Source organism: Halichoerus grypus, chromosome 13 (assembly GCF_964656455.1).
Source record: "Halichoerus grypus chromosome 13, mHalGry1.hap1.1, whole genome shotgun sequence".
In the NCBI taxonomy this organism is placed as follows: Eukaryota; Metazoa; Chordata; class Mammalia; order Carnivora; family Phocidae; genus Halichoerus; species Halichoerus grypus.
In genome coordinates, this window is record NC_135724.1 from 91,284,245 (window position 1) to 91,311,865 (window position 27,621).

The 27,621-nt window shown below is 47.3% G+C and overlaps 2 long non-coding RNA genes across 5 annotated transcripts in view; both read left to right on the top strand.

Annotated features, from left to right (window-relative positions):
* LOC144379814 (uncharacterized) overlaps positions 1 to 18,451 on the top strand; it is a 32,641-nt gene extending 14,190 nt beyond the window's left edge. For both annotated transcript variants that reach the window (XR_013443211.1, XR_013443209.1), the window contains exons 3-4: positions 14,149 to 14,220; positions 18,176 to 18,451. This is a non-coding gene — a long non-coding RNA (uncharacterized LOC144379814). The remainder of the gene's footprint in view (positions 1 to 14,148; positions 14,221 to 18,175) is intronic.
* Positions 18,452 to 25,871: 7,420 nt separating this feature from the next.
* The window catches only part of LOC118549926 (uncharacterized), a 33,146-nt gene continuing 31,396 nt past the window's right edge, over positions 25,872 to 27,621 (top strand). For 2 of the 3 annotated variants that reach the window (XR_013443561.1, XR_013443562.1), the window contains exon 1: positions 25,872 to 26,059. This is a non-coding gene — a long non-coding RNA (uncharacterized LOC118549926). Of the gene's footprint in view, positions 26,060 to 26,800; positions 26,861 to 27,621 lie in introns of those variants that run through there. The other variant, XR_013443563.1, reaches the window with a different exon arrangement.

A 27,621-nucleotide genomic window follows, 5' to 3' on the forward strand; every position in this document is an offset into this window, starting at 1 on the left:
AGTATACCTGGAAAATCAGTCCGTCTTGGAACTGGTGATAACAAACAGGATGGAAATGGGAAGGTCAGACCACTGAGAATCCTTTTCTGGTCCCTACGTCCAGGAGAGCATAGAGAGAGGAGACGTACTGAGTCTGTCTTACCCACTTCAGCTCAGCTTTGCATTGTTGGGCAGCAGGCCTGGTGCCAATACAGAGATCCACTTCAAGAGTACAAAAAGCATGATTATGTCACCTCCGCTCTTTAGAGCTTTTCTCTGACCCAGTGTAGCCTGTAGGTTGGAGCACAACAGTGTGGATTGCTTGTTCACATGACGCTTACTTTTACATGGGATGAGAATGTCCTGTCCACCCCCATCCCCACCATTTCCCTATGCCTTACCCTGGCATCTTTTTACATATGTGATACCTACTTAGCTCAATGACATTGGATTTGGCAGCGCTAGGTCCATCGCCACGTCTACTTCTTGAGCCTCACACCTGCTATTCTTCACCATCTCCTATGTCTTGGGCTTCATTTAAGCACCACTTACTTTTTCCCTGCTTCTCACAGCTCAGACACTTTGTGTGAAATGACGGATGGATGGATGGATGGATAAATGAATGAAAAAAGGATAAATTAAATAAAAGCTCATACTATGTGTTAAAAATATTTTTTGAATTTAAATTTGAGCCATAAGTAAGTTGACATTTAACAAAAGGCAGGGGACCTCATAACTTAAGTAACAACATTGTAGCAGGAGTTCAAGCTGATGAGTCTTAAATATCAAATGAACCATTTGAACCAATCTGGTCACTGTTCTCTTTTAAGTCCAATGGCACTTTTTCGGTGGTCACTCTCAGGTCTGGTTCCAGACAACTGGGCAAGACTTGCAAGGATGTCACATATAAAATACCCAGCTGGCTAACTGGACTAAAGTTAAGGAAGTGCCTGGCATACTTCTAAGATAAAGGAAATGCTAATGGACCTTTTGACTGGTGGCAATTGACCTGTGTCATTTTTCTTCCTGAGCTAATGGAAAGGTGATCTCACTTCAAGCCATCTTCCTGACTGTTCTTGCCCTCATCCATCTGCAGAGATATTAAAGTTCTGGTATGCTGAATTTCCAAAGGCCAAGATGCGCATTTGGCTTAATGGTGTGACGCCAACCAAGGAAAACAAGGCCATAAAGATAAAGAGAGACACCATTCCCCTAATTCATGTCCCGAGGGTCAGGAATTAATGGGAGAGGCAAGAAGAGGGAACAATTAGCATAATCCGGACCCCAGCTTGGTCTTCCCCATCTTGGCAAAACTGCTTTGTAGCTGGTAACAAACTGAGTGAGTGCCCCCAAGTCTGTGTGGATGGGACCCTTCCTCCACCTGAATAATAATAATAATAATAATAAATACAAAAATGGCATTTACTCATGCCAATACTACCTCCTTTGCTAACTCATTTAATCCCCACAATGGTCCGATTTGGTAGAAAACACTATGATCGTCCTCATCTTACAAATGGAGAAACTGAAATCTAGACAAGCAAAGTAACTTGCTCAAGGTCACCCAATGAGCAGGTGCTTGGACCCACCTCATCAGACCACCTGCTGAGGGCAGTTCTCTCCACAGAGGGACCTCCACGCATAGGGGCAGCACTGAGCTGTCCATATAATTGTCCTCTCCAGCTCTCTATTCCATATGTCCAAAAGAAAGTTTGCGTAGGTTTCAGTTAAACACAATTATTTATTTGGTGTTTCTTTATTTTACTTTCTTCAGAGGGACTGTTAAATTACAGTAAAGTCACTTTATAAGGAAAGTGGGAGTTGGCACACTCCCACAAGGACAAAGAAAAGGAAGATGACAGAGATCAAATTTGGAAGTGGCAAAACAGATGGATACCTCTTCTCTGCTCCACGACTGAAGGTCATGCGTGAATGAACTGAACGTGGCATTTAAGTCCTAAATACAGCCACTAAGTGGATTTCAGGAAATTAAAATATGTAATGAGAGAGAAATGACGATTTTTCTAATGACTCAAGTAACCCAAACATTACCTTTCACCTTTTCTGCTGTTTTGTACGAAGAGCTCTTAGCTGTTGTCAGAGAGGGTGAAGTTACAAGAAGGACACACACACACACACACACACACACACACCCAGACTCTAGAAGCCTTGGGAGCTGTGCTGCTCACACACAGACAACCCAAAGGGTGCAGTGATATTAAGACATCTCTGCCACCGATGATGATTGTTCAGTGAGGTCAGTCTCATTAAGCACATAGCGCTTGATTTAGATGTGCTTCTTGCCTTCTTTCCTGGCAAGGAAAATTACCAGGGAGTGGGCAGGAGCAGAATATTAGTGTTAATAGAAAAGTTTATTCCACTGCCATCTGCTGACTTCAAAAGAGGGAGCTGTCCAATGACAAGTACTTCCCTCAGTCAGGTGGAGAGAGCGGAGGGGTCTCCGAGGAATGAGCACAGTTGGTCATGGAGGGAACCTCACATTCAGGCCAGCTAGACATATGCTTGCTTGTTTCTTGTCAAAACTCCTTCCAGCCCAAGAGGCCATATTTTCAGCAGAAGGTAGGATGGGGTGGTTGATATCTGCTCTCTTTGCCTCCCCATCATCATTTTATCTTCCTGTGCAGCATCCTTCCTCCAAGTTCCCCAGCAGGAGAGGTGGGGGCTGCAGTGAGGAAGGGAACGTGTGTCCCATCCAAAGGAGACAGCTGCTACTCAGTGGGCATGAGGTCCCAGTAGTGCCACAGCCTTGATTTTCCAAAGAAGAGATCCTGAAATTGAAGCCAAAGCATAGGAAGACAGAGCCAAGAGTAATGAGAGAGATTCCAGCCGTTGAGTCCCCTGATCAAGCAGTGCCTAAACCAATATTCAAAAGTTCTCAGTGATATGAGCCATTTAATGTCCCTATTTTTTTTTTTTTTATTAAGCTGGTTTGAGTTAGTTTCTGGCACTAGCAACACAAAGGGGATCTAAGTCAACAAAGTCAACTCTAGTATCAGTAATACAAAAGGCAAAGTGTGAGGCAAGTCGAAGACCCAGACATCACTGGACCCATGCCAACCAGGGACAGGACATCTTCATGGAAGAAGTGGCATTTGGCCTGGATGGGAAATAAGCATAGAGAGAGAAGGTGCTTCCAAGGAGAATGGATAGTAAGAGTGAAAGCAGGGGGGTTCAGAAATGCTGCAGAGTAGTATGTCCACACATCTCGTTCTGCCCTGGACAGTCCTGACATGTGCCTTCTGTCCCAAGATGGTGTTAACAGTGCTCCCTTCCACTCTCAATGTGTCTTGGATTGGTTATAATTATATGGTTGCCCTTTCCTTAGGGAACCTGGAAGAACCCAGATTCCCAACACCCTAACTCCCCATATATATGGTTCAGCTTTCTCCACATGGCCACCAGTACTGTGATCATCAGCCCCATCCAGGGAAGCAACTTGCAGTCAGAGAGAGACAGGCATCCTTAAAGTGGGCCAGCAATGAGCTCATTTTGGAACCAGATGAGGGAAGTTTGCCTTCCTGGAAACAGCGGCACTTGGAGGACAGGCTGTCGGTGGAAAGGATGACTTAGTTTTGAGTTGCATCCTTGCCAGAAGTTTGCCTCTTTGAACTAATTATTGTCTACCAAAAAATGACAGGCATTTTAAAATAATGGGAAAAAAAAAAACCCCCTCAATTCAAGGACACATGTCAAGTTGGGTCAATTAACATTCTGAAAGGTCCATTAGTACAGGAGGCTTGGGAAAAATCTCTTCTTATAAACTTCTAATCACATTAGGCATTTCAGAAACAGTTAGGAGGGAAGGAGGTGTGTGTTGGTTAAATAGCACTTCCTGAATAAAGTGTGTCCCCGGAGACGAGGGTCAATGCTTGGGACAATGTCTGGTTTTGCAAAATATATACTTACTCTTTTCTCAAGTTGCTGGTGTGTGTGTGTGTGTGTGAGAGAGAGAGAGAGAATGCGTGCGTGTGTGTCAGAGACATGGAGGGAGAGAGAAGCATTATTTGTCTCTTTGTGTGAACATATGTCATTTTTGTGCTATTTTCTTCCTAAAGATACGTTGTACTGTGCAGGATAAATGAATATTTTTTTAATCTAATGATGATATTATATTTTAGTCTAGCATCTACAAAGAACATCCAGAAACTAGGTTTTAAGTTTCTACTAGGAGGCATTCATGAGAATTTGGGAATATTTGCAGGTAGGCTACACCCCGTGTAATTGGAATGATTTATTTTTTTTCTTCCCTGGATTCCTATGCCCTGATTCTGGAAATAATGCCCCGATTTTCCAATAGTCAGGCCACCCCCATCTCACCTTGACTATCAATGCCCTCGAGGATGGGAACTTGACCCAAGTCTAGTCAATCAGTATAGTCTATCAAGGTAGCAGTGGTGATTGGCTCGAGGTGGTCATGTGACTCAGCAGAGTCCCACTTGCTGTGTCCTGCCCAGGGACAAAGGCAGTGGGAAGTAAAGCATCTCGGCACACCCATAGGCTTCCACATGGTGATGTCAGCCTGCCCTTGGCATTTGCCCCAGCCCAGCGCCACGGAGCCTAGGCTGTCTCAGGCTATCAGATTTGGGTTAGAAGCCCGCTCCTGAAAAGGCTCCATGCACCAACATTTCCGGCATTGATTTTTCCTATCTGGTTTTAGCTGTGAATTAGCAATTCCTTTCCTGGCAAAGTGGAAGGCAATGTCTCAAGCAGTCACATGTACAATCAAGCTGTTTACTCCAGTCCCTTTGGCCTAAGGTAAGCACCTGCATGTACCCCTGGCGGGTGGATGCTCATTATATCTGGAAGAGGGAGAAGGTGCACTGGTTATTCTCACTAAAGCCCCAGTGGTTCTCTCTGTGCTGGAGACTGGCCAGTGGCCTGAGGGAGCTGATGTCCTGCACGATGGCCCTGAATGGGACCTCATCATCCAGGGACAGCCTGGGGCTGTTTTCCCCTTAGGGCAAGGCAAAGAGCTCCTCCCACCTTGCTTCAGTCAGAACAGAGAGGCCTCCTGAGCCTTGGACACCCTGGGACAGGAGATGGCTTCTGCCCATAGGAAGCCAGCAGCTTTGCGAGGTCTCAGGCTGACCAGACAAACAAGCCGCACATACAACGAATTGGCAGCGAGTGCTTCGAAGTCTAGGTCTACACCACAGCGGTGCCTCCTACCTGAACGGTCTTAGAAAGCTCGGGATGGGATAATCCACAAAAGGAGAGAGGAGAAAATAGCCAGACCTGACTTGTGTCTAAACTGTAGAATATTCTAGGTCCAAATTCAGTGGATGTTCTATCTTTTAGGTCTGAGCCATGGGTCAATTCTTAGTGAGCCATGACATCAATTTAAGGGATCTCATCTATCCCTTTTTTAGATACATGGAATAGGATAAAAGGATAGCAGGGTATATTCTTGCAACAAAGTTAACAGACTCTTTTTAATGGAATGTTCATTGAAACAATGTGCATGTGCACGTGTGGTGAGTCCTCCCAATGTAAAATGCCTTTTCTCACTGTGCATCAGGAAAACGAAGCTGGGAAGGTGCGGGGCTGACCGGCTGCTCCCAACCCAGTCTTGCTCACCCTCTAAGACCTGGATAGAGTCTCACCTTTTCGAGCAGGCTCCCCATCCGCTGCACTCATACTGCCTCCAAGCACCCCTCTGAACATAACGAAGCAGCCAATTTCAAGCCCAGTTTTATATTTCCCTCTACCGACCTCTATAACTCCGTAAAAACCTTCCATGAATCCCTCAATCAGCAAGTGTGTCCTCCCCCCACATAACTGCTCCTCCGGGCCGCACAGAGCGCCCTATAGCAGGAGCCCAAGCAGGGATCAGCTCGGGCCAGGCTGGCAGCTGAACGAGTACCACAGAGAACCCCCTGCGGCACAGACACCGCGTGCGTATCGGACAAGAAGGAAGAGGTGCCATTTCCACAAAGAGATCTGCTCCCTTCCATTTTGCCTGAAACACAGGGGCCACCCCATTTTTAATTTTCTCCTGTGGTTAGGGACAGGGGCACAAAATGCCTTTCATGATTCTCTCAGCTCAGCTGTATGGAAATAACAGCTCAAGTGCATGATAAATGACACGGGTGCTCAGCTTCTATGACGGGGACCACAGGCAGGGAGGCAGACGATGCGCGAGCATGGCCATCCGGTGCGCTTGGAGTATCGGCTCTTCCAAGGGAAACCAGAAACCTCGGTAGGCCACCAAGAGCTTGCATGTGTCCTGTGGGAACTTCCCCGTGCCGGGGACATGGGTGACGGATGCCAGCTGATGGGGCTGCTCTACACTCAGGGACAGTCCGGGGGTGAAGGCAATCTCTGGGTTCTTGCCTAGGATGGAGTATCCTGCTCAGGAGCATGTGTGGATAAGGCGCACTCACCCACCCACCTGTTGCTACAGGATGTTTTGCTTCTTAAATAAAACCACACAAAAAAGCAGACTTACTGAAGAGGGACGGTAGCCCTCGTGAGCATCTGGCTGTTTATCCGGAACTGATAAATATGCCCGTATTTGTTTTCATCAAGGACGCTGCTTATGTTACCCGGTCGGGTAGGAGTTTCTCAATCTCCCTCCTCCCTGGATATGTGAGCCCCTTTTATGCTTAAAATGACAGTTCTTCTCCCCTTCTCCTCCTGCTCTATTTTAAGCAAGTTCTGGAAAGAACCTCAGCTCCCTTGGCCTGTGTGGGTAACAGGGCCTCGGCCTCACTCTGTGATTTTGGACTTTGGTGGATGCGGCCGCTGAGATCCAAGCTCAAGTTTTATCAGAACCACAGTATTCTCAGACTCGTCCACCTGTCTCCCTCTGGGGGGCGGGGTGGGCAGTGGGAGGGCGCGGGGCGGCTTTGTGACTGTGGGGGGGTCCTCCCACATGGAGCATGTACTGGGCTCCCCAGCCCCTCCTCTGGTGCCCAGTGGGTGGGGGCACCCTGCTTCCCAGCCGCTGCCTGCCTTTCTCACCTGTGGCATCCATCATCACACACCCAGCCCTAGGCTGTAACATAAGCCAGAGGGAGATGCTGTCTGTGTTCTGGGCAGAATTACTGAGAAAATCACTATTGTTTTGGTGAATGTCCGCCAAGTTCACCAGGGCCTCCTCCCTGAAAATAAATCTGGGTGTCTGACCAACTTATGGGGGAGGCGGGTTGGGGTCCTAACTGTGAAATGTGGCCCAAGAGTGGGGAAGGTATGAGCTGGTGATCGGATTCTGAAACCAGACGCGCTGCTTTCCCTAGTCGGAGGGACGGCCCCTGGGACATAATCACTCTGGAAGCAATGATGCATTCTGCCCACCTTCCTTACCCCTGTATCTTCTCAGGGATGTCCAGGTTTGGGATCTTTGGAGTGAAAGTCACTTTAGGGCCAAAGCTGGTGACCCGAGGATCAGTATCCCATCTGCTCATCGTTCGCTTGTCACTTAGGCTGTGGTATCTTCTTTTATTAATTCACTGGATGTTATTTTTTAAATTATAAAATCATATGTATTCATCATAAAATGATATAACTAAAAAAACACCTAAAAATATATTACTTGAAGATAGTAGACTTAGGTTTTAATTGACACACCCCAAGTCCATCCCCTTTTTTACACGCGTGTGCGCGTGTGCACACGCACACATGCACACACATACCTCAGACAAAATCAAAGTCACATACAAAGTCAATGTGACCTTTAGTATTTAGCTAATTAGCAATCCCTCCTGTTCCACATCTTTAGGGAAGTGCTCTGTCTTCACCCTGAATTTCTGCTGAGGGAATTAGAATTCATTCTGTGAATTCACCCCGCGAATGCGGTTTGGGAGCCTGGTCCGAGGCAGGTGCACCTCAGCAAGCAGACGGGGCCCCGCCTCCTGGCTCTTTCCCTGCAGAGCGGATTTCCAGCTCTGTGTGCTAGTGGATTCCTGGTTCCTCCTCAGCTTCTGCTGTTTCCTGCCCCACTGAGGCTCACAGGGCGCACAGTCCCTTCGACTTGATCTCCGTGCCAGTTCTAAATGTCTGTCCTCTCGGCTCTAAATTCACCCTTTCCGCCCGGGGTTGGGGTGCTCAGAGGCCAAAGCACTAGCAGCTTCCCTCTCCTGTCCTTTTGTAGTGGATGGCCTCTGGTGAGTCACTGCTCCGTGAGTAGCTTTCCCTGGCATCCTAGAGGGCAGTTGTCCAGGAAATCCAGGGGGCAGATTTCCAGCAAATTCCACCAGCATGGTACCTCCTGGCTGTGGTGGGTGTGGGCTCTGTCTCAGCCCCGGGAGTCGTGGCCGCGGTCCTGACATTCCTTAAAATTCTCTGTGCTTCTTCCTAGCCAACCCACCATTACCCCTTCTCCTGTTATAGTTACTAAATCTGTATATTGAATTTCCGCTTCAAATTCTTGGTCGTTTCCTTCCAGGTTGGAGCCAAGCAGATTTAAATTCTGCTTAAGGAAAATGAAAAAGAAAGAAAAAAGCCCTATTGTCATTTGTATGCATAGTAGATTTCCCTGAATATTTGGAGAGAAGATGGGGTTTCCATGACATCACAGCGGACAAACTGACCTCATCTCTCCTCTTCCTCCCTAGCCCCCGCCACTGACCTGCTGTCTGGCCACGTCTCCCTCTTATTTCTCTGCCCATCCTCCCCTTTTCTCTTCCTTCATTGCCAATTTGTTTACAGAGCAATTAAACTATGTCTTGGTTGCCATTCATGGCTTCAAAATGTTCACATTATATCCTGGAGAGGTCACTTTCCTAATGCATCCCCCATATCCACATAAGTGCATGTGCACACACATGCACACACACACGTCCATCTGCTCACATCCATTCTGAGGATACCTTTGGGTGTCCCTAAGCCGCCCAAGACAGGAGCAGTGTGCAGTCCTGTGGTTGCTGTCAGCCCCCTGGTGGTCGGCTGGCTCGTGGCAGGGGCGTGTTCCTCTGCTCAGTGAAGGGGTATTATTTGCATTGTGTGCTTAAATTATTTTCCTTAATATTCTATTGGGTTTATTTGTTTTTGGGAAAGAGATGGCCTGAGAGCTTGAAGTATATGAAGCTGTGAATCATGTTTACGTTTTGATTGTGAACATAGACTTAAATATATAATCACTCTAAAGTACTTAAGGAGATAATGTAGACAATTACAGAGTCATTATGGAAGGAAAAGTGCCTTGTGTTACTGTTTATAGTAATCAGTGGGTACTAACTGTTGTATTTGAAATGCATTCCAAAATCTTCCCATTGACATTAAGGGCACCTCTGTGTTTCACACACAGTTGTCGGAATGGTAGAGATACTCGGAGAGAGTGATACACTGGTAAGGTGAGGTGGGGGGTACTGACTGGACTGGGTATATGCACAGTTGTTTTCCATTGAATCTTGAGCATCCTGCATCAGGTCAGACGCATAGTAGACAGTCAGTGGGTGTTTGTTGAATTAATTCATTGCTATTGTTCATGCTTTCCTAGAGCTCCATTCTCCTCTCCACGAAGTAGTAGGGCAGGAGTGAGATGGTCTTGGAGACCAGATCACACGGGGCCTCAGAGGCAAAGTGAAGGGAGGTGGCTTTACCGCCAAAGCAGACTGTGAGCTGTTGAAGGGTTTCTGGCAAAGGAACGATGTGATCTTGCTGTGTTCCTCAAGCCCCTCTTTGGTAATGTGAGGAGAATGGGTGAATGCAGGAGGAGTGGATTTAGTCCTAGTAGCTGGGACTAGAGACCATCAGGATGTGGCTGGATTCAGCGGGGAAGGAGAAAGACTGTGTCATGGATGATCCCAAAGTGCTGGCTTGGGGGCTGGGTGGAGAGTGGTGCATTTAGCAGCATAGGAAAGCCTGGAGGACAAGGGTGGGGAACACAGGAAGCGATACTTTTAGATAATCTGTTGTCCTGCTATGCCGTAATTCCCCTAAGAGATGTGCACTTAAACCAACACTCACTCAAAGAACATTTCTGAAAACTTCCTATGTCCAGAGACATAGAGCTCTGGACAGCTCTCCAGAGAGCTCTCCTTGCTGCTTCTGGGAGATGCTAAAGCGTGAAACTTGCCTTTAAGAAATACAAGGACCAATGAAACACAAATGGCATTTATATAATAAGGGAAATAATTATTTTCATGAAAATGAATAAGAAAATCATGAAAGAGAGAGAAATGAAGGGCCTCAGGATCAGAGAAGCTCTTAAACGGGGAACAATGTAGAAATGTAGAGCATAGACCAATTGCACTTGACCTTCACTATCTCCTTCTGCAAAATGAAAAAAAATTCAAAGGTCCCAATTGGCTAACATTGTTGTTCCATCTACTGCTTCCTTCCTGGGCAGCCCTCCATTGGTCTGGATGAAAGAAAAGAGATTTTGTTCAGTCCCCTTCTGGTTGAATTGCCAAGAGCAAGATCTGTGAAGTTAGAATTAGTGGTTTCATTAGCCTAAATTCTTGGGTAAAATCAACCTCCTTTTGGAAAACCTAGTTTCCATTTTTTAAGTAAACAAAGTTGTTTTCCAAACATACTGTCTAGGAATGTAGTTTTTCAATAACAATACTCACAGTCTCACGATTAAAAATTAGCAGTCCTTATAATCATTAAATAAATTTGTCTATATTACAAGAAAATCATTTGCCTTTCTATAATAGAAGCAAACTCAAGAGTTATGATGACATGATACAGAATAAGCATGATCTGATTTATAAAAAAGAAACCTAAAGAATTAATCTGATTTAAACGTTACAGTAAGGGGTTAAATATTTGCTCGCCTTTCCTTTTATTTCCTCTTACAGTTGCTCTCAAAGTTGCTAGAAAATTTTGTGATTTTGTTCTTCATTTTAATCAGGACTGAATTAAGAAATTTGTGGTTGACTTATAATATTTATTATCGTGTTTACATCTTGTTCTTGATCAACCAAATAATTAAGACTTGGGATACTCAGACAATTATAGGTGGGGTTTGGGTTATCACTTGTGTGTGTTTCATATTTATTACTTGGGTTACCACCTGTATGTGATTCATATTTATTACTGCCACAATATACGTCTCAAAGAGCAATAGAAGTTCCAGTGAGTTCTTGATCAAGATAGTTTTTCTCCCTTGTTGCTTGTCTTATACTAATTATCAGCAAAATATTTATTTTTTTCTGCATGTATGAGTGTAACACTGGTATTTCACCAAGTTCTTTTTTTTATCCTCTGTGTATTCTTCTGTTTTGGCTGAAATATTTGTTTTGTCTACATTCATCTGACAACCTGGGTGGGCATGGATTCACATTCATATTTTTGCTGTTTTTGTTGCTTGATTTGCCCGGACTGCAAACGTGGTATAGGAATTCATGCCCCTGTCGTTTATTTTGTATGGTACCTTGCTTTTCGGTCACCAATATTCTATGAGCTACCATACTGGCTTTTGTTTTCATAATAATAAACATAAGGGATAGGCTCAATTTACTAGCACATTTGTGGTGTTTCTGCTGCTGCCTTCCGTGATTCATTCACTGATGCCAATATATTTCTTTTAACTATGTGATGTTTATAATTTCTCAGCACTTGTTGGCTATTAATTCAGATCCAGAACTATTTCGTTATACATAATATATAGCATATTGTATTTACATGAGCAACATTATACATTTTCCCTACAATATCATTTTAAAAGCATTTCCCACCCATGTGTGATATAAAATACTTGGATTTCCCCCCATAAATATTTCCTTAAAGAAATAAGAGTGTGTTTTACACTCTGCTATGTCTTATAGACTAGGAAATAAACTATTTCTAGATTGTTCTGCAAGGAATGCTAAATGAATAAAAAGAAACTAGCACTTACTAAGCACACATTTTTGTAAACTCAGCAGGGTTGCCAGGTACAATTTATGACACCCAGTTCAACTTGAATTTCACATAAATGACAAAGACTTCAGTATAAGTGTACCCCCAAATATTGCATGGGATACCCTTACACAAAAACCATTTGTTGTTCGACTGAAATTCCAAATGAGCGGAGTGTCTTGTATTTTATTTGCTAAATCTGGTCACCCTCTCCTCAAATGACCCTGGATGGCTCCAACTTGCATGGCTTTGTCTTCACTCCCCTTTTATTTCCGTGTTCCCCCGGTAAAGAAGAGAGTTCTTTGGGAGAGTGTGGGAAACTTGCAGCTGCTTCCAAAATAGAGACTTGGATGCTTAAAATTTAAAATAAGGTTATTTTTATAGTCTTTCCTCTCATGTCTGAAAATACAGCAAAATGAAGACTATCCTGACTTTATATGGCATGAGATGATGGGTTTATAAGTTAGAATAGCAGAAGGCGCATGCTGGAAGCCATCTTGGTTGTCCCCTTATCCCCCAACTGTGTTGTGCCAATGGAGCGTTCGTGCCCACGATCCTGCTAACGACAGGGCCTAGGCACCTGGTGAGGCTTCTTGCTTATCTCCAGTAAGGGGGATATTTCTACTACAGTGGTTTTTGCCGAAATGTGATTCATGCACGATGTGTGAAATAATATTTAGGTGGCACCCTGGCGAAAGGGAAAGGAATGTAGGCTGAGGCCTACAGGGCTGAGGGAATGGGGGAGAGGAGGCAGGAGGGTGGAGGGGGTGAGGCTTGCCAGGCAACACTCTATAAGTTGTCGGTGCTCCTAGCCCCTTGTGGAAGGTTCCCCATACTCTCTACCCATTCCTCCATTTTGGGGGGTGGGCAACAACACGAAAAAGAGGAGGTCCCTGGGGACAGACCTCCCTTTAACATCTGCTTTCCTTTCAAAGAGAGGCCCAAAGGCATTTTAGTCACAGACACAGCCTTGGGATCTAATTTAGATAAATCCCCGTCCCTTTTTTTCACATTAGCAGGAAAATGTCACCTCTGTCTTTTAATCTGTGATGCAAATGGAACAGGTTCACTTTGCATTTCCCAGGCTCACACAGCCCAGCTTTTAAATTCCAGCCAGCTCCATGTGAGCGTCCGCATGGGGCTAGACGTTTATAGCTCATGATCTGTAAGCAAGTATAATGCCGTGGACCAGGAGGGCTCACATTTAAAGAAAGAAAGGGAGTCTCTTTTGGAATGCGAATAACCATCACTGTCTTCATTAATTCTCCAAATGCAAGTGTTCACGCTGAAAGTCTTTTCAAAGTTGGACCCAGCTGGGGAGTCATTCATCTTACTGCGCATTCGCTCATTCCAGACTAAAATTATATCTATGATTCAAGGATAATTACAATTGGACACGGCACCGAATAGCTTGCTAGGAGTGCAGCCTGGAATACAGGGAAGGAGCATTCGAAGCCCCGAGGGCTTTCTAAATTGATGGAATAATTCTTTCTGGAAATAAATTAAAACTTGGGAGAATATGGGTGACCCGGAGTCTGATCCCTGCATTTATGAAAACATTTGGAGATTTCAAGCTAGCCTCCCAGCCTATCCCCTGCTGATGTTAGTGTTAGAAATATCTCTTCTCATTGACTTCAACAGGGACACGTGGGCCTGATGATCAGTGTTTTAGTTGCAAACATCTCCTCTTTTTTAAGGGCTGTGCATACAAAAATGCTTTCTAATCAGGCATTTGCTTCAGTCTGCTGGGTTAAAACCCAAAACCCCAAGACACTCTGTGAGGAACCACTATGTACCACAAAGAAGCCAGCATGTCGATGGTTTGTCTTTCACGACCAGATCTGCACGGAAATTTCGATTTGTTTTTTCTTTTTTCTTCTTCTTCTTGTTTTTTTTTTGTTTTTTGTTTTTTTTAAATCTAATTCCTGTTACTACTGCCTGATTTCGGGAGAAGTCACTGAGCTTCTAAAGAGAATATCTTTCACACGTTAATCTCAAATGTCCTCTTAAGTCTTTGTTAAAACTCGGTGAGAAGGCTTGGCTTGTACCGGCATACCCCGACTTTCGCCTCCAGTACTCTCTAAAGATGGTAGTGAAGAAAGATATGGGATTTGTGTGTATTTTTTAAAGGTGGACACTAGATATTTCAAAACCCAGGTCTTTTAAAAATAAAAATCTATCACCCAGATATGTCGATCTGAAGAATTTAGAGAGGAAGCCAAAGATTGACCTTCTGGGAATCATCTGATATTCACATTTTGAGTGTGTTTGGTGCAGGAGAGAAAGTGAGGTGGAGGTAGGTCTGGGTGCAGGGGTGTCACCTGTCCCTGGAAGGACACGAGGGCTCTGTTCTCTCACCAGGAACCACGACCCGGAGCCACGACCCGGAGCCACGTTCACGGCAAGGCACGGAGCTTTCAGAATCCAAGGCAAGTGAACGATGATCAGGCCACCTGGAATTGGGTCCCCCAATTTGCTCCCTTCAGGTCACTGGGCTATTCCATACGGGTCCCTCTACCAAAGGCCACAGCTCCTGTGAAATGGACCCATCCCGTGGCCCCCATTTCCTGTTTCTGGAAACCACTCGTCTCTCCTCTTGAGGCACAGGAGGCACAGACCCTCTCAGCTCTCGCCAGCCCTGTGTCTGCCTTTATTCCGTTGGATTCACACCGCTCCTGCCTTCTAAAGGGTCCCTTGATTTAACTGTCTTCAAAGGACCCATCTGGATTGTGCACCTGTTTCCTACTGGGACCCCAGCTGATAACACCTTAGGGAAAGCTTCTTTTATATTCTGCGCATTTCTATGCTAGGCCAGCAGCCCCAGGCTCAGCCAGCCCTGGGGTCTGGAGCGAGGACAGGGCTGGTGGTGGCTCTGGGGTATCTGTAAGGAGGCCCCCAGTAACTCTCCTGCTTCTGTTTTTCCCTGATTCCAGGGTCCTTTGTTTGCTTTTCATTTGTTATAAAATCACAGGCAACCATGCTTCCTTCCAGTGGCCAAACGAATGCATCTTCCTCCAAGTATGATCTTCCAGCTCTGTTTCCAGCCAAGTTTTAATTGTACATGGCTGTTGGCAGGTCCTCACCAGCTGGGCAGCTTAGGACATTGCACCTTGTTTTTCTCCGGCTGCTCATGAGAGAGCAGACCTCCCAGCAAGCCCGGATGTGAGCGAATCCTGGCCCGCAGCTTGGTGACATGCTTGTTGGAGACCTGGAGCCACGGGCCACCAATTAAGCTGTCTCACAGAAATGAGGAGATAATAAACGCTTGCTGTCTTAAGCTATGATAATTTGAAGTAATTTGCCCCCATCTTTATTGAAGTATAATTAACAAAAATTGTACATATTTAAGCGGTACAACTTGATGTTTTGATGTATGGGTGCATTGTGAAATCATCCCCAGAATCAATCTAACACAGCTGTTCACCTCCCATGGTTATCCTTTTCCTTTCCTTTCCTTCTTCTTGTTTTTTTTTTTTTGTAGTGAGAACACGTAAGATCTACTCTCAGCAATTTCCAGTATACACTAGCGTGCTGTTAACGATGCTCACGGGGCTGGATGCCAGATCCCCAGCATTTCTTCATCATATGACTGAAACCCTGTGCCCTTGACCAATGTCTTCCCATTCCCCCCGCCACCCCAAGACCCGGCACCTCATTCTGTTCTCTGCTCCTACGGAACACTAACAAAATGAATATTTTAGTGCCTGCAGGTGGGGTCCTGTCCCACAGAAACCTAAGAATTCAGGGAATTCAGGGGTGGCGCGGAGCCAAGCATTGGGCAGCATCTGCGGGGATCGGAAGCCTGTCAGAGAAAGCTCACATGGCCTGGTCAGGCAGCCACAGAAGTCTGGTTCTGGATGCTGAGGACAATGGCAGAGACGGCTCACAAAGGAGCGAGGAACATATCAGAAATGGGAACAGGGAGAGTCTGGTCATGGAGTGGCAGCACCTGTAATATTCTGCAGAGTAGAAAATATGTCCAATGACCTTGGAGCTCTAGCTAAGCAGATTCTTGAGCAAAGTGGTGAAGGCGCTGTTGATGGTATAGTGTGTGATGAAAAAATCTAATAAAGAAAGGGACAGTCCTGGGTGCCTGGGTGGCTCAGTGGGTTAAGTGTCTGCCTTCAGCTCAGGTCCTGGGATCGAGTCCCGCATCGGCTCCCTGCTCAGTGGGGAGTCTGCTTCTCCCTCTCCCTCTACCCCTGCTCCCGTTCTCTCTCTCTCTCTGTCACTCTCAATCTCTCTCTCGCCCATGCTCTCGAATAAATAAAATCTTTAACAAAAGGGGGGGAACAATCGGTGGTTTTGAAAATTCTCAGCTTCCCCCAATGGCAAACAACGATAAAATTAAGAAAAGTTCCCTAAGCAAGGAAGAAATCCCAGGCTCTCCCAAGAAAATGTTGTCTTGAAACGAGTGAGCATTTGATCGTAAGACACTTGTTAAAATCTTAGAAAGTTCAAAGAGAGTGCCTTAGAGAATTGTTCAGTCATTCAGAGGAGGCTCTGTAGAGAGACTTCACATCTGCCTCCTAATTGAACAATCAAAGTGTGTAAGATTGTATCCTAGGGAAGCAGCTCACAGAGGTGGCTTTTATTGAATGCGGTGAGCCCCAGTGTGATTCATGGGAGGTCCACAAACAGTTTGAGAGAATTTTATCAGCAGAAACACCACTATCTTCAACTTAAAGAAATATAGAAAATAAAAATTCAAGAAAGCACACGGATCCCCTAAACCCTACAGGGTAGGAAGCCGGCAGAGAAAAGAACTCAGCAGCAAACAGGTGTTTACTTATTTTTTTCATGTACTCTCTGCTCAGAGAGTGGAATGGAGAGCCACGAGAATTATTTCTGGGCTTTGAGCCCTAATAACAAGAGACTTCCAGCATTTGCCTGGCTCTATTTTAGGGTTACTACTGACCTTTATGGATCTTGTTTTCCTTCCTTTCGAAAAGGAGTGTCTACGTAATAATTACTTATTAAACAGTAATATCTGTTTAAACTTCATTCAGTGGTCTGTGGGAGGGAGCAAGTAACTTACCTCTTTAGTTTCAAAAGTCTGAGGATGGAGAGGAACTGCATACAACTGACTGCATTTACTATATCCTCTTGTGGGGCTCACTTCGATGATGGGCTTCTGGACCTTGAGCTGATGTTGTAACGTGGCAGGCGATGAGACTCGGTGGGGGGAGTAATTTGTTATGAAGTGATATTAACCCATAAAGTAGCCAAGGTCTTAGCATCAGATGAAAGGGAAAGTATTGATCATCCTCAATGCCAACTGAAAGACTTAAGACTTGGCAAATCTATTTTCATGTGTGTTGTATTTCCGTTTTGGGGAGTGGAGAATAAAGCTGCAGGCATGCTGGAAAGTTACTCTGTCCGTTTTGGTGGTATTTAGCATTTTTAATAATTTCGAGAATGCTAATCCACCTGCTTGATTTCCCACCTTCCTTCTGCACCTCCCAGAGAGCCCACATCTGACAGCCCAGGACGATCCCCAGCCTAGAATACTGATACGCATTTTGGACCTTTTTCCATTAGTTAAAATTCTCATCCTGGTAAGAATTAGTTACCCGGATCACAGGGATTACAAACTAGAATCTTTATTTTATTGTACAACCAGAGGGTTTTCTAAAAACTGAGTAAGATTTTATGAAAGCCGTTTGACCTACTTGAATAAACAAGATTTGTTTTGGATGAATTAATGGTTACTTGTAATCGGGAGAGCATCTTGCCTGTTCCCTAAAGTCAGCATGATCTTTTCAAAACCACTCCATCAACCTCTGTGGACATTAAGGAAGAACCTGAATTTTTTTTTGTTTTTAATTTCCTTACTAGAGATCTTCTGCTTGAACATGGCACTTTTCTATGGACTTTGATGTTTCTTTTTCAAAGTGTTCTTCAAAACAGCCCAGTGAAATAACCATGGTAACTGACATCACCATTGCTGGGAGCAGGTGCAGTGTCCCTGGGGGATGTGGAGGGGAGCGTGGAGGCGTGGCCACCCCTGTCCAGGCTTAGGCAGAATGTCTGCCTCCGTCAGAGGGTGAGGTTTTTCTCTTCCCACCCCCGACACCCCCACGTGGCCCAAACCCTACGCTTCTGTTCCCCGTGTTTGTTTGTGTCTGGCTGGGGTGACATCTCCAGGAGGTCCCCACTCAAGGCAAGTACAGAATGGGGAGGTCTGTGTGCTTCGGCTGAGTTAGGGCTCCTTCCCAGCCCCCCTCATCCTTTCCCCTTCCAATCTCAGCCCCCGTTCTTCCTCTGGACCCCCCTTTTCCTCCAACCCACTCTTTTCTATTCTTTGGGATAAAAAAACAAGGCATGTCACAAGTAAGCATCTGTCTCAAATGGTATGTCTTGTTTCAATCTGTTCCTCCACAGGCAGGCCTGCTGCCCTTTTGGCCATCCCCCTTCCCTGTGTGTGGACAACGGGCATCATACCTGGGCGTGCAACAGTCATTTTGCCACCACGATGTGACAAGCCCTGATAGTGATGGCACTGGACAATGGAATGGTCCTGGGCTCTCCGATAAAACCGGGACACCCCACAAGTCCTGGGCTCCCCGCCTCCACACCCCTTGTTGTGGGAGTCAAACAACCCTTGTTTGTTTACGATGACTCCAACAAACTGTTCTGCTAATTCTGCCAAATCCTTCCTGATGCACTTGACATGGCTCCTTCTTATTTCTGTGACTGTTTTAATCCCTCCCAAATGCACACATGATTCTTTAAGCAGAGGTAGACAGGGCAGGGAGACCCAGATTCTCTTGGGCTCCAGAGTTCTCAGCACCTAAGGGCACATCCAGGAGAGACGAAAAGGAGGATCCCTTTCCCACCTATGTCAGGGGCTCCAACTTCTCATCCCCTAGCTCCCTCTAGCCCACGGTAATGACTCATCTTTTTGTCTCTTCTGCCTCCCATGTTGCATGTAAATTCAGAGCATGGACCCTCACGGCAAATGGCATCATCTTGTTCTATCCCTTTGCCAGTGAGGAGCCTAATGAGGTCACACAGGTAATAGGGGTATCTCAGGCTCCTGACCTGTCAGAATAAGTAGAATTTGACCTGATTCTCATTTCATAAAGCAGGCTCAATAGGGTGACACAATATCATCATTTCCCTTTTCAGTCAAGAAAGGGCTTTCATATTTTGGGTTGGATGTAAAATTAACGAGGTATCTCTGGACCTTTATATGGAATCTGGGACCTTTAATTTGGAAGTTTTTGCTGCACTCTGCGCTATTGGAGAAAACATCTTCCAAGTGGTCCCAGTCTAGGGGCTCCTATTCCGTACCTATGCAAGTAGAAATCAAATACCCTGAATTCACAAAACCTGACCCAAAGGAGATGACGGGACCTTGGGAGCAAGACACACAGTTGCTGTAGCTGTATCAGTCATCCCTGTGGACGTCTTGATTTCTGCTAGGATCCAGTTCATGTTCGTGATAAGGTTTAGGTAAATGTGTATGTGAATTGAAGACATATAGTTGAATTTATGACTCAGAAGTTCAAACACATATTTCAAATTACTTAGATGCTTCCATCCAAGCACTACACCTCTTTTTATTACGGAAAAAACCAAACACAATGGATCCCGCTTACAAAGGCACCAATATAGCATTATTTATTCACCAGATTAAATCAATCCAGTCCCAAGTCACCTCTCCGGAGCTTATGAATTGCCCCTTCTGGCAATATTGATCAGATGGCTGAACGACCTGATTGAATTTAGTGCTGATGAGAATTATTATATCGAGTCCAATCTCTGAAGAGGAGGGAAGTAGATGCTGTGTAGACAGGCTGAGTTTCTTGTAATGACTCAGTCTACTTGCAAGAGTGTACATTTCACATGGGGACCAGGAACCTGCCAGATGTCCAAGGCTCTGCTCCTTTAATTCTCTGTCATTCCAAACATCTTGGTTTTATGATGTTGTCTGGGTGTGCAAATATTTTACAAATAACTCTGAAATGGCTCTAGTGTGAAAAACCACCTCTCACTATGGTCTTAGAGAAAGGCAATCCCTCTCCTTCTCTCCCAGAGATTCGGGAAGCAGGAACAACCACAGGTGTTGCGATTCAGATGGACCTGCATTCTAAATCTTGCTCTGTCAGCCTCCCAGTGGGTGCCCTTGGACAAGTGACTAAAGCTCTCTGGGCCTTGACGATAATGTCTGTAAAATGGGGCACGTAATAGCACCTGGTGGGCTTACTCTGATGGATTAAGTGGGACATCTTGTTTAAAGATCCCGGTGCATGCCAGCTGGCTCCTGCATGTGCCTCAGCTCCCTCCAAAGGAGTTTGCTGCCAGGAAAATCCAGTGCTTTAATCCTGAAGGCCAAATGAATTAAACTAGAAGAGATTAAAATTTTAGAACCCGGAGGGGCTTTGAGATTGTCTGGGGCTAGACAGATCATTTTGCAGATACGAGAACAAGAGAGCCAATATGGATGAGTGACCCACTCAAAGTCACAAAACCAGTTAGCAGCAGAGCTGGGCTGAGCGTGCAGGTCTAAACGGTCCTGAGCCTGCGGATTTGGCTCAATCACAGAAAAGTCACTGACGTGGCTTAAATGATAACATTCGGTCACACTGGGAGCAGCTCCGAGGTTGATACATCATGTAGTTCAGTGATAGTACCAAAAGCCATGTTCCCCCTATCTTTTGGTTGTACCATCCCATGTATCATCAGTGTCATCAGACCTAGCTCAAGTTCAAGGAGCTGCATCCACTCTGACCAGGTGCACAGGAAGAAGACTAATCTCGGCATGCATAGTCTTAAGATAGAACAGAATGGCTGCTCTTGAGTCACGCAGGGAATCTGGAGGGTCTGGAATGGACTACATGAAGTTTAAAGGATCAGTGAAAGAGGGGTCAGTTACTGCTGCTTCCAGCCCATGACACACAGAAAGCCGTATTTGGGCTAAAGTTTAAAAAATAATAATAATGGTATATTAGGAGGTCCACACTAAGCAAAAGAAAGTTTTGAGTATCCATATTAATATCAGGCTAAGTAGACTTCCGAGCAAGAGCTGTTATCAGGAGGAGGAGGGACGTTATGAGAAAGGGTCGATTCTGCAAGAAGACACGATCACCCTCCATGCGTGCGCCCCCAAGCCCAGGACATTGACCCTCCAGGCATCACAAGGCCGGCTGCCGTTTTACTTAAAAACTCAGCTCCAAACACTTTATCCAAGAGGGTGCCTGTTACATCTCCCCAGCCTCTGTGATCCCACCAGCGGCACAGAGAGGATAATGACAACTGGACAACATAATACGCTTGCACTTTTCTCTCTCCTCGCACTTGCTCGGTAGCAAATGCATACGGAGTGTAATTAATAACATTCACGTATTCTACGTCCAACCAACGTAAGGAAGATGACTCACTGCAACACTGAAAAACAACAAAACATCCCCACTGAGCGTGTCTGGAGCAACACCGGGCACAAATATCCAAGGCTGTCCACCCCGACCGCCCCCCTGACTCTTCCCTCACCTACCGCTGACGCAGTGTGGCACTGTGGCTCTCTCTCTCCTTTCAAGACGGGGTGGGATTGCACATCCGCGATCCTTTTAAATGTAGGCGTGGTCATAGGATTTTGTGGGCCAAAGAAATGTGAGTGGGGATGATGTTGGGTGCCATCAGGGTAGAAGCTCTAACCAGTGCATTCCCTGCCACGTCTCCGCTCCATCCGCCTGGTTCCGAAGAGGAAGACAATGGTGCAGAGCGCTCAGCTGACATGCCCTGGACACGAAGCCCGAGGGAGAAGCTTTGTTCTGTTAACACTACGGAGGTGACGGGGTTGTTTCTCGTCACAGCATGACCTAGCCTGTCCTGGGTAATAAAGCCAGCACGTTGTGACAAAGGGGGTTTTGTTTTCTGTGGTTGCCGTGACTGCTACAAACTCAACCACTTGAAGCAACACGCATTTATGATCGCACAGCTTTGTACGTTCAGGAGTCCGGGGGGCTTGGCTCTTCCCCTGCTCTGAGCCTCACAGGGCTGAAAGCCAGCTGCCAGCGGGACTGCATTCTTTTCTGGAGGCTCTGCGGGGAATGCCTTTCTTCCTTGCTCATTCAGGTTACTGTGTGGACCCTGTTCCTCGTTGGTTTTAGGACTGAGGTCTCCATATCTTTGCTGAAGGAAGGCTGGTCCCAGCTCCGAGAGCCCTTGGCCATTCCTTGGCCTGTGGCCCCCTTGCTCCATCTTCAAAGCCACCAACCGTGGGTCAAACCTTCACACTTAGACTCCTTCCTGGATCTTCTGTCATGGCATCACTCAGCCCTCGGCTGCCTTCCTCTGCCCCATGCAGGTGCCCATGGATAATGCAGGATCACCTCCATACTTTCAAGTCCTTAATCTTAATTTTCATATTCTCTGGTTTCAGGGATCAGGATAGGGACATCCTTGGGGGGCATTATTCTGTCTGCCATACCTAGCGTTCATTAGTTCCTTCATGACAGGATCTCCTTTTCATATTTCCACCCCAAATTTTGGGTTCTGTATGTGATACATACTAAATAAACATCGTCATCTGATTGCAAGATAAGTAAGGCATTGTAATAGAACCGTGCCAAAGCACTGAGGTGCATTAAAAGCAAATGTGCGAGAGGGAGGAAAAATGGGTTTACAAAAGTGGTACTTATGGATAGATTTGGATTTTATCCTGTGCTATTGTGATATAAAAAGACATATATCTTGGGGTCTTTCTCCCCAGTTCCTGACTCCCTCCTCCTCAATCCCTTGGAATTTCCTGGCTCATAGGGGTGTCTTTTGTTCTAAGGAGGTGACTCTTGGTGAGGTGCTGGATGGGGGCTGGTCACCATGAAGACGAACCTATGATTAGAAGCTTAGTGATTTCAGCCCCAGAGAGGGGAGAGGGGCTGGCGACTGAGGTGATCATCTCTCATGCCTATGTGAAGAGATGTCTATAAAAACCCCTCAAACATAAGCTTGGTTGGCGAACGTGGAGACGTCATGAAACCCTGTGTCCTTCCCCACATCCTTCGCCCTCTGCATCATTTCCATCCAGCTGTCCTGAGTTATGTCCTTTCACGATGAACTGGTAATCTAGTAAGTAAACTGTTTTCCTGAGTTCTGTGAGCCGCTCAGGGGAATGACAGAATCCGTGGAGGGGGTTGTAGGAACCACTGATTTATAGCAGGTGGGTCAGCAGCACGGGTGACAATCCTGTGACTGGCGTCTTGGAGGGGGCAGTCTTGCGGGACTGAGCCCTTGTTGTGTGGGATCCAGGTAGACAGTAGCAGAATTAAATGGAATCATAGGACATCCACTTGGTGTCGACAAGGAATTGGAGAACTGCTTGGTGGGAAAAACACCCACACATTTGGTGGCCCGAAGAATTGGGTGAGTGTGGGAGTAAAGGGAAACGCAGAAGAACACACGTTCTTCTTGAGGAAGAGCACAGAGATGTAAGCTAGCAGTGTGGCCTGAAATGTGGACTCTGCAGCCAGACTGCCTGAGTTTGAACGCCAGGCCTTCTCATGACTGGTTTTTGATAAACAAAACTCCTCTGTCTCTACATTCTTTCATCTTCGAAAACGATTAGGAAAAATAATAACCTGGTGGCGTTGTCGTAGAGATTCAATGAATTAGTTCATGTCAAACCGGCTCCCAAGAAGGGCCATCTGAGTGTCAGTTCCTACTGTAATGTGTGCAAATCGGATAAAGGGAAGGTGGATGTAATGCACGGACTCCATCTGCCGCAAAATCTGAGCTCTGTTATGCAATCTTTGACGCCACATGGGTGTTTTTTCGGAGCTTGAACCCAGAGTGGAAGGTTGTGCGGGGACCGTTCATGCTCTGCTCTGTCGAGACCCTGTGCTTCAAGCAGACGGGTTCCAAGACGGACCAGGCCAAGGAATAAGAGTGGGCATTTGGGAGCCAATCATAATAGTTGATTGCGCAGACAAAAGCTGCCCGAATCTTATTCAGGGACACTGGGTAAGGGTCCCTTGTGCGGACAGTAATGTCCACAAAGGCTGACTTCAAGTTAAGCTTCAACCCCTGAGAAGAAACTGCTTTGGGGTGCTTTCCTGCACTGCTCAGTAGGACTGATAAATCAACGTTTCTCCTTTTCTTCAAGGTAGAAAAATCTAGCTGACAAGACCTGACACAGAGGGGTGACCTTGGAAGGGAGAGTCAACACAGGTCATCAAGATGCCTGGTGCAAAGGACAGGTGTGATTTCCAGGCCCTTCTTAGCCCAAATGATTCTAGTAAAGGGGTTGCAAATGTGGGCTCTGAAGGCAGACTCCCTGTCTCTGAATCCCAGCTCCATCACATGCTACCAGTGTGACCCTGGGCAATTTAGTGAATCTCCTTACATCTTAAAAAATGCGTGTAATAAGAGCACATGCACACAGGTGTCCACGAAGACTGACTTCACCCAAATATTACATTTAGAATAGTGTTGTAACTTGAAGCAGATGCTCAGTAAATATTGCCTTTAGGTGATTTCACTTGGCATTTCTCAATCTAGATTCCCTCATTGGTAAAATGGGCCACGATACTATGCAAATACACAAGATTCATCCGTCTGACAATTGTTTACTTGCAGTACACACTGTTTGAGTTGTTGAGAGTTCTGGGGTGGGGAGAGTAGAACATAGGAAGCCATCCACATCGGGCTTACATTTTGGATGGGAGGAAAGGCAGGTAGAGGAGTTGAAGACAGATTATATGCAAAGAGCCAAACAAACACGATAATAGATAGTGAATTGCCTATTCAACTAAATCCTCTGTACATAGGGATTACATTCTGTGTATCTAAATTCCCTGACCTTTTGAAAGGGACAATAAAAAAAGAGCAATCCCATAGAGCTCAATGGATTAATAGATGTAAAGCAGCTCCTAGGGGACAGATAGGCTGGCGGCAGGGGGAGGGAGTGGGGTGGGTGCAGCAAGAAGAGGTCATAGAGGAGCCTTCTCTCAGTCAGTCACTCCCCCTAGGAGACCTCCCAGAGTACTCCCTCATGGTAGTTGATCTGGAATCTGCATTTGGCTCTCCAACTGGGAGGCTGGTATTCTCACGGAGAGGAAAAAAATGATGAGTGTGGGGAACCACAAATCATAAACCTACAGATGGATGGCAGGTCAGGGAGGAAGAGTAAAGCAGGTCCCCATCCCTCAGCCAGGAATAATAGGATCTATTTTATTTCCCACTGATCTGGAGAGGCCAAAAATACTTCCTCTGATGAAAACAAAAAAATCCCCCAGCCCTTTGGGCTGCAAAAACAAGCTCCCTGTCCCCTCCTTCCGACTTCTCCCCTCGCTTCCGTCTGCAGCAGCCACCAAAGAGGACAACGGGGGAATTAGCATCACTCGTTCAAGAAAATAATTCTCTGCTGTCATCGAAAACTCCAAGAATCAGTATTTTACAGACCACCTTTTGGGTCGGAACGTTTTCTTAGCCGCATTCTACTCCTCCTGGCCGTCTCCCCATCTCATCTGTCCTGTCCCCTTGCTCAAGACACCGCGGTTTCCAAGTGCAGGTGTGGCCTCACCGGATTGTTGTGTGCTTACACAAACACACACACACACACACACACACACACCCGCAGAGCTCAGAGACAGCGCCTACCACCCTCCACTCAGAGGCGCGGAGAACCGGGTTCCAACCTTCCAGGGCTAAAGCCAAGAGCTAAGGCCAGAAGCGGGTAAAGCAGAAATTAGGGGCAAAGTAACGAATTCCCGTGGGGTCTGCCGGAGCAGCCCAGCGCCCCTTCCCTCTTTTTCTCGTGCAGCCCCTCCTGGCCGAGAGGAATTCTCCCAGGCTCCTCTTCCGGCTGGAGGGCTCTGGTTCTTCACCTTCACCTAGCTTGGGGCCGGGGCCAGGACGGGGCACAGGTGGGCGGGGTGAGAGCTAGGACCGGGGCGGGGGCGGGGCCGGGGCGCAGGTGGGCGGGGTGAGATCTAGGACCGGGCGGGGGAGGGGGCGGGGCGTAGGGTGGGCGGGGTAAGAACTGGGACGGGTCGGGAGCGGGGCGCGGGTGGGCGGGGTGAGATCTGGGACCGGGGCGGGGCCGGGGCGCAGGTGGGCGGGGCCGGGAAGCGGGGCGGCGGGAGGGGCTGGAGAAAAGTTGCGGGGATCCACGCGCCTGCAGCCGCCAGAGCCCGAGCCGCCGGAGTGAGGACCATCCCGCAGCTACAGAGCGCGCGGCGTGAGCCCGGGGCCGCAGGGAGCGCTCCAGACCCACCTCCCGGGGATGTGTGGGGCCCTAAGCCTGGTGCTGGCGCGCGGCCGGGCACAGGTAAGGCCGGAGTGGGCGTCTGTCGCGCCGGCCCTCCGCAGGCGGGGCAGCCTGAACTTGGGGTTTGTTGGGGAAATCTGGCGGGGGCGCTGATAACACCAGCAATGCCTCTGCGGGGCTCAGGGCGGCCCTTTCCCTGGATGGGCAGCCATGTGGGGAATTGGGACAAATTTGCCCGTTCCAGGATCTTCAGCACCCCTACCGGGAACCATGTGGAGCACCTGGAACCAAACTAGGTTCTGTTCCCAGGAGCGAGGAGGGAGCATGGCTGAGGGGAAGCGTTTACTGTCCCCCACGGCGGGCTTCCATGGGGTCTTACTCCCATTCCACACTGAACACGTTGTGGCATTTGGGATCCAGGAAGTGGGGCAGGTTATGTGAACCCCTATGCACAAACACGCGCTCACATCCTGGCCCCCCATCCATACCCCCAGCTTGTTTAATTGGGACTGGGGAGCCCTGGCAGAGGGCCTGGCTTTTTGCGCCTGTTCCTTCCAAGCCAGGTCCTGGAGCAGATCTTGGATCACTAGGCAGCTAACAGAAAACTCCGGCTTGGCAGAAATCTGGGAACCACCCCCGACACCCTAGATTCAGTCCGATGTGATTTGGGGGGTTGCAGTAGAGACTGTCAGGCTCAAAGACGCTGGTGTCTGGGGCGAGCAGGTGTGAGTCTATCTTACAGGACTAGTTTTCCCAGGAGGCTCATACCTGAGGCTGTCGCTCAGTCCCCCTGCACGGAGAGAATGCACCTCTTGGAGTTGAGGGGATTTAGCGGGCACGCTGGGCACGAAGCACAGCGCCGTGAGTGTTCCAGAGACCAGCTGGCCTTATGGCTCTTGCTGTTTTTATTCTGCGCACGTGGGGCTGGGGTCACCGCGGGGACGCCGCGGGAGGGGCGGGGAGAGTTGCAGGCCGTGGTGCCCCCCCCCCCCCCCCCCGGCAGGGGGAGCAAGGCCTCAGCTCTGCAGGGACAGGGCCTGCGCCCACAGCTGATGCCTGGGTCCTGGGGTGCGGGTCCAGGAGGAGAAAAAAGAGAGAGTACCTCTTTCTTGCCGCTGCACAGGGGTGAGGGTCTGCAGGGCCTCGTGGGTTAAACTGCCCGCCGGTCGCCCGCGTCTCTGCGTTTTGCCTCTGGGGCCCCTGGCTCCACCCGTCTCTGGACCCATTGGTTGTCAAAAGCCAAATCCACCTTCATGGAAATCATTTTCCTCTTCTTCCTGAAACGGTTTAAGCTGGGCTTGAAGCACTTTGGTAGGACGCCCGGACCCTCTGCCAACTGATCCTGAAAAGTTGCATTTGCTTCTCAGTAATGTACATGCACAGCGTGGAACCCCAGAGAAATCCACCCTCCTTCTCAGGTTCCTGACAACTCAATACACCGCGTCGTCTCCAGCAGTGTTCCCTGAAGTTTATAATGGTGCCCCTTTCCACACTCTAGAAAAAACAAGGCCCCACATATGCGGAGGTGTGATAGTGTGGAGGGGGTTATCTTTCTTGTCTGTTCCATTTGAGTATATATGTGCGTGCCTGGATTGAGCACATGGTGAATCTCCCATCTCTCT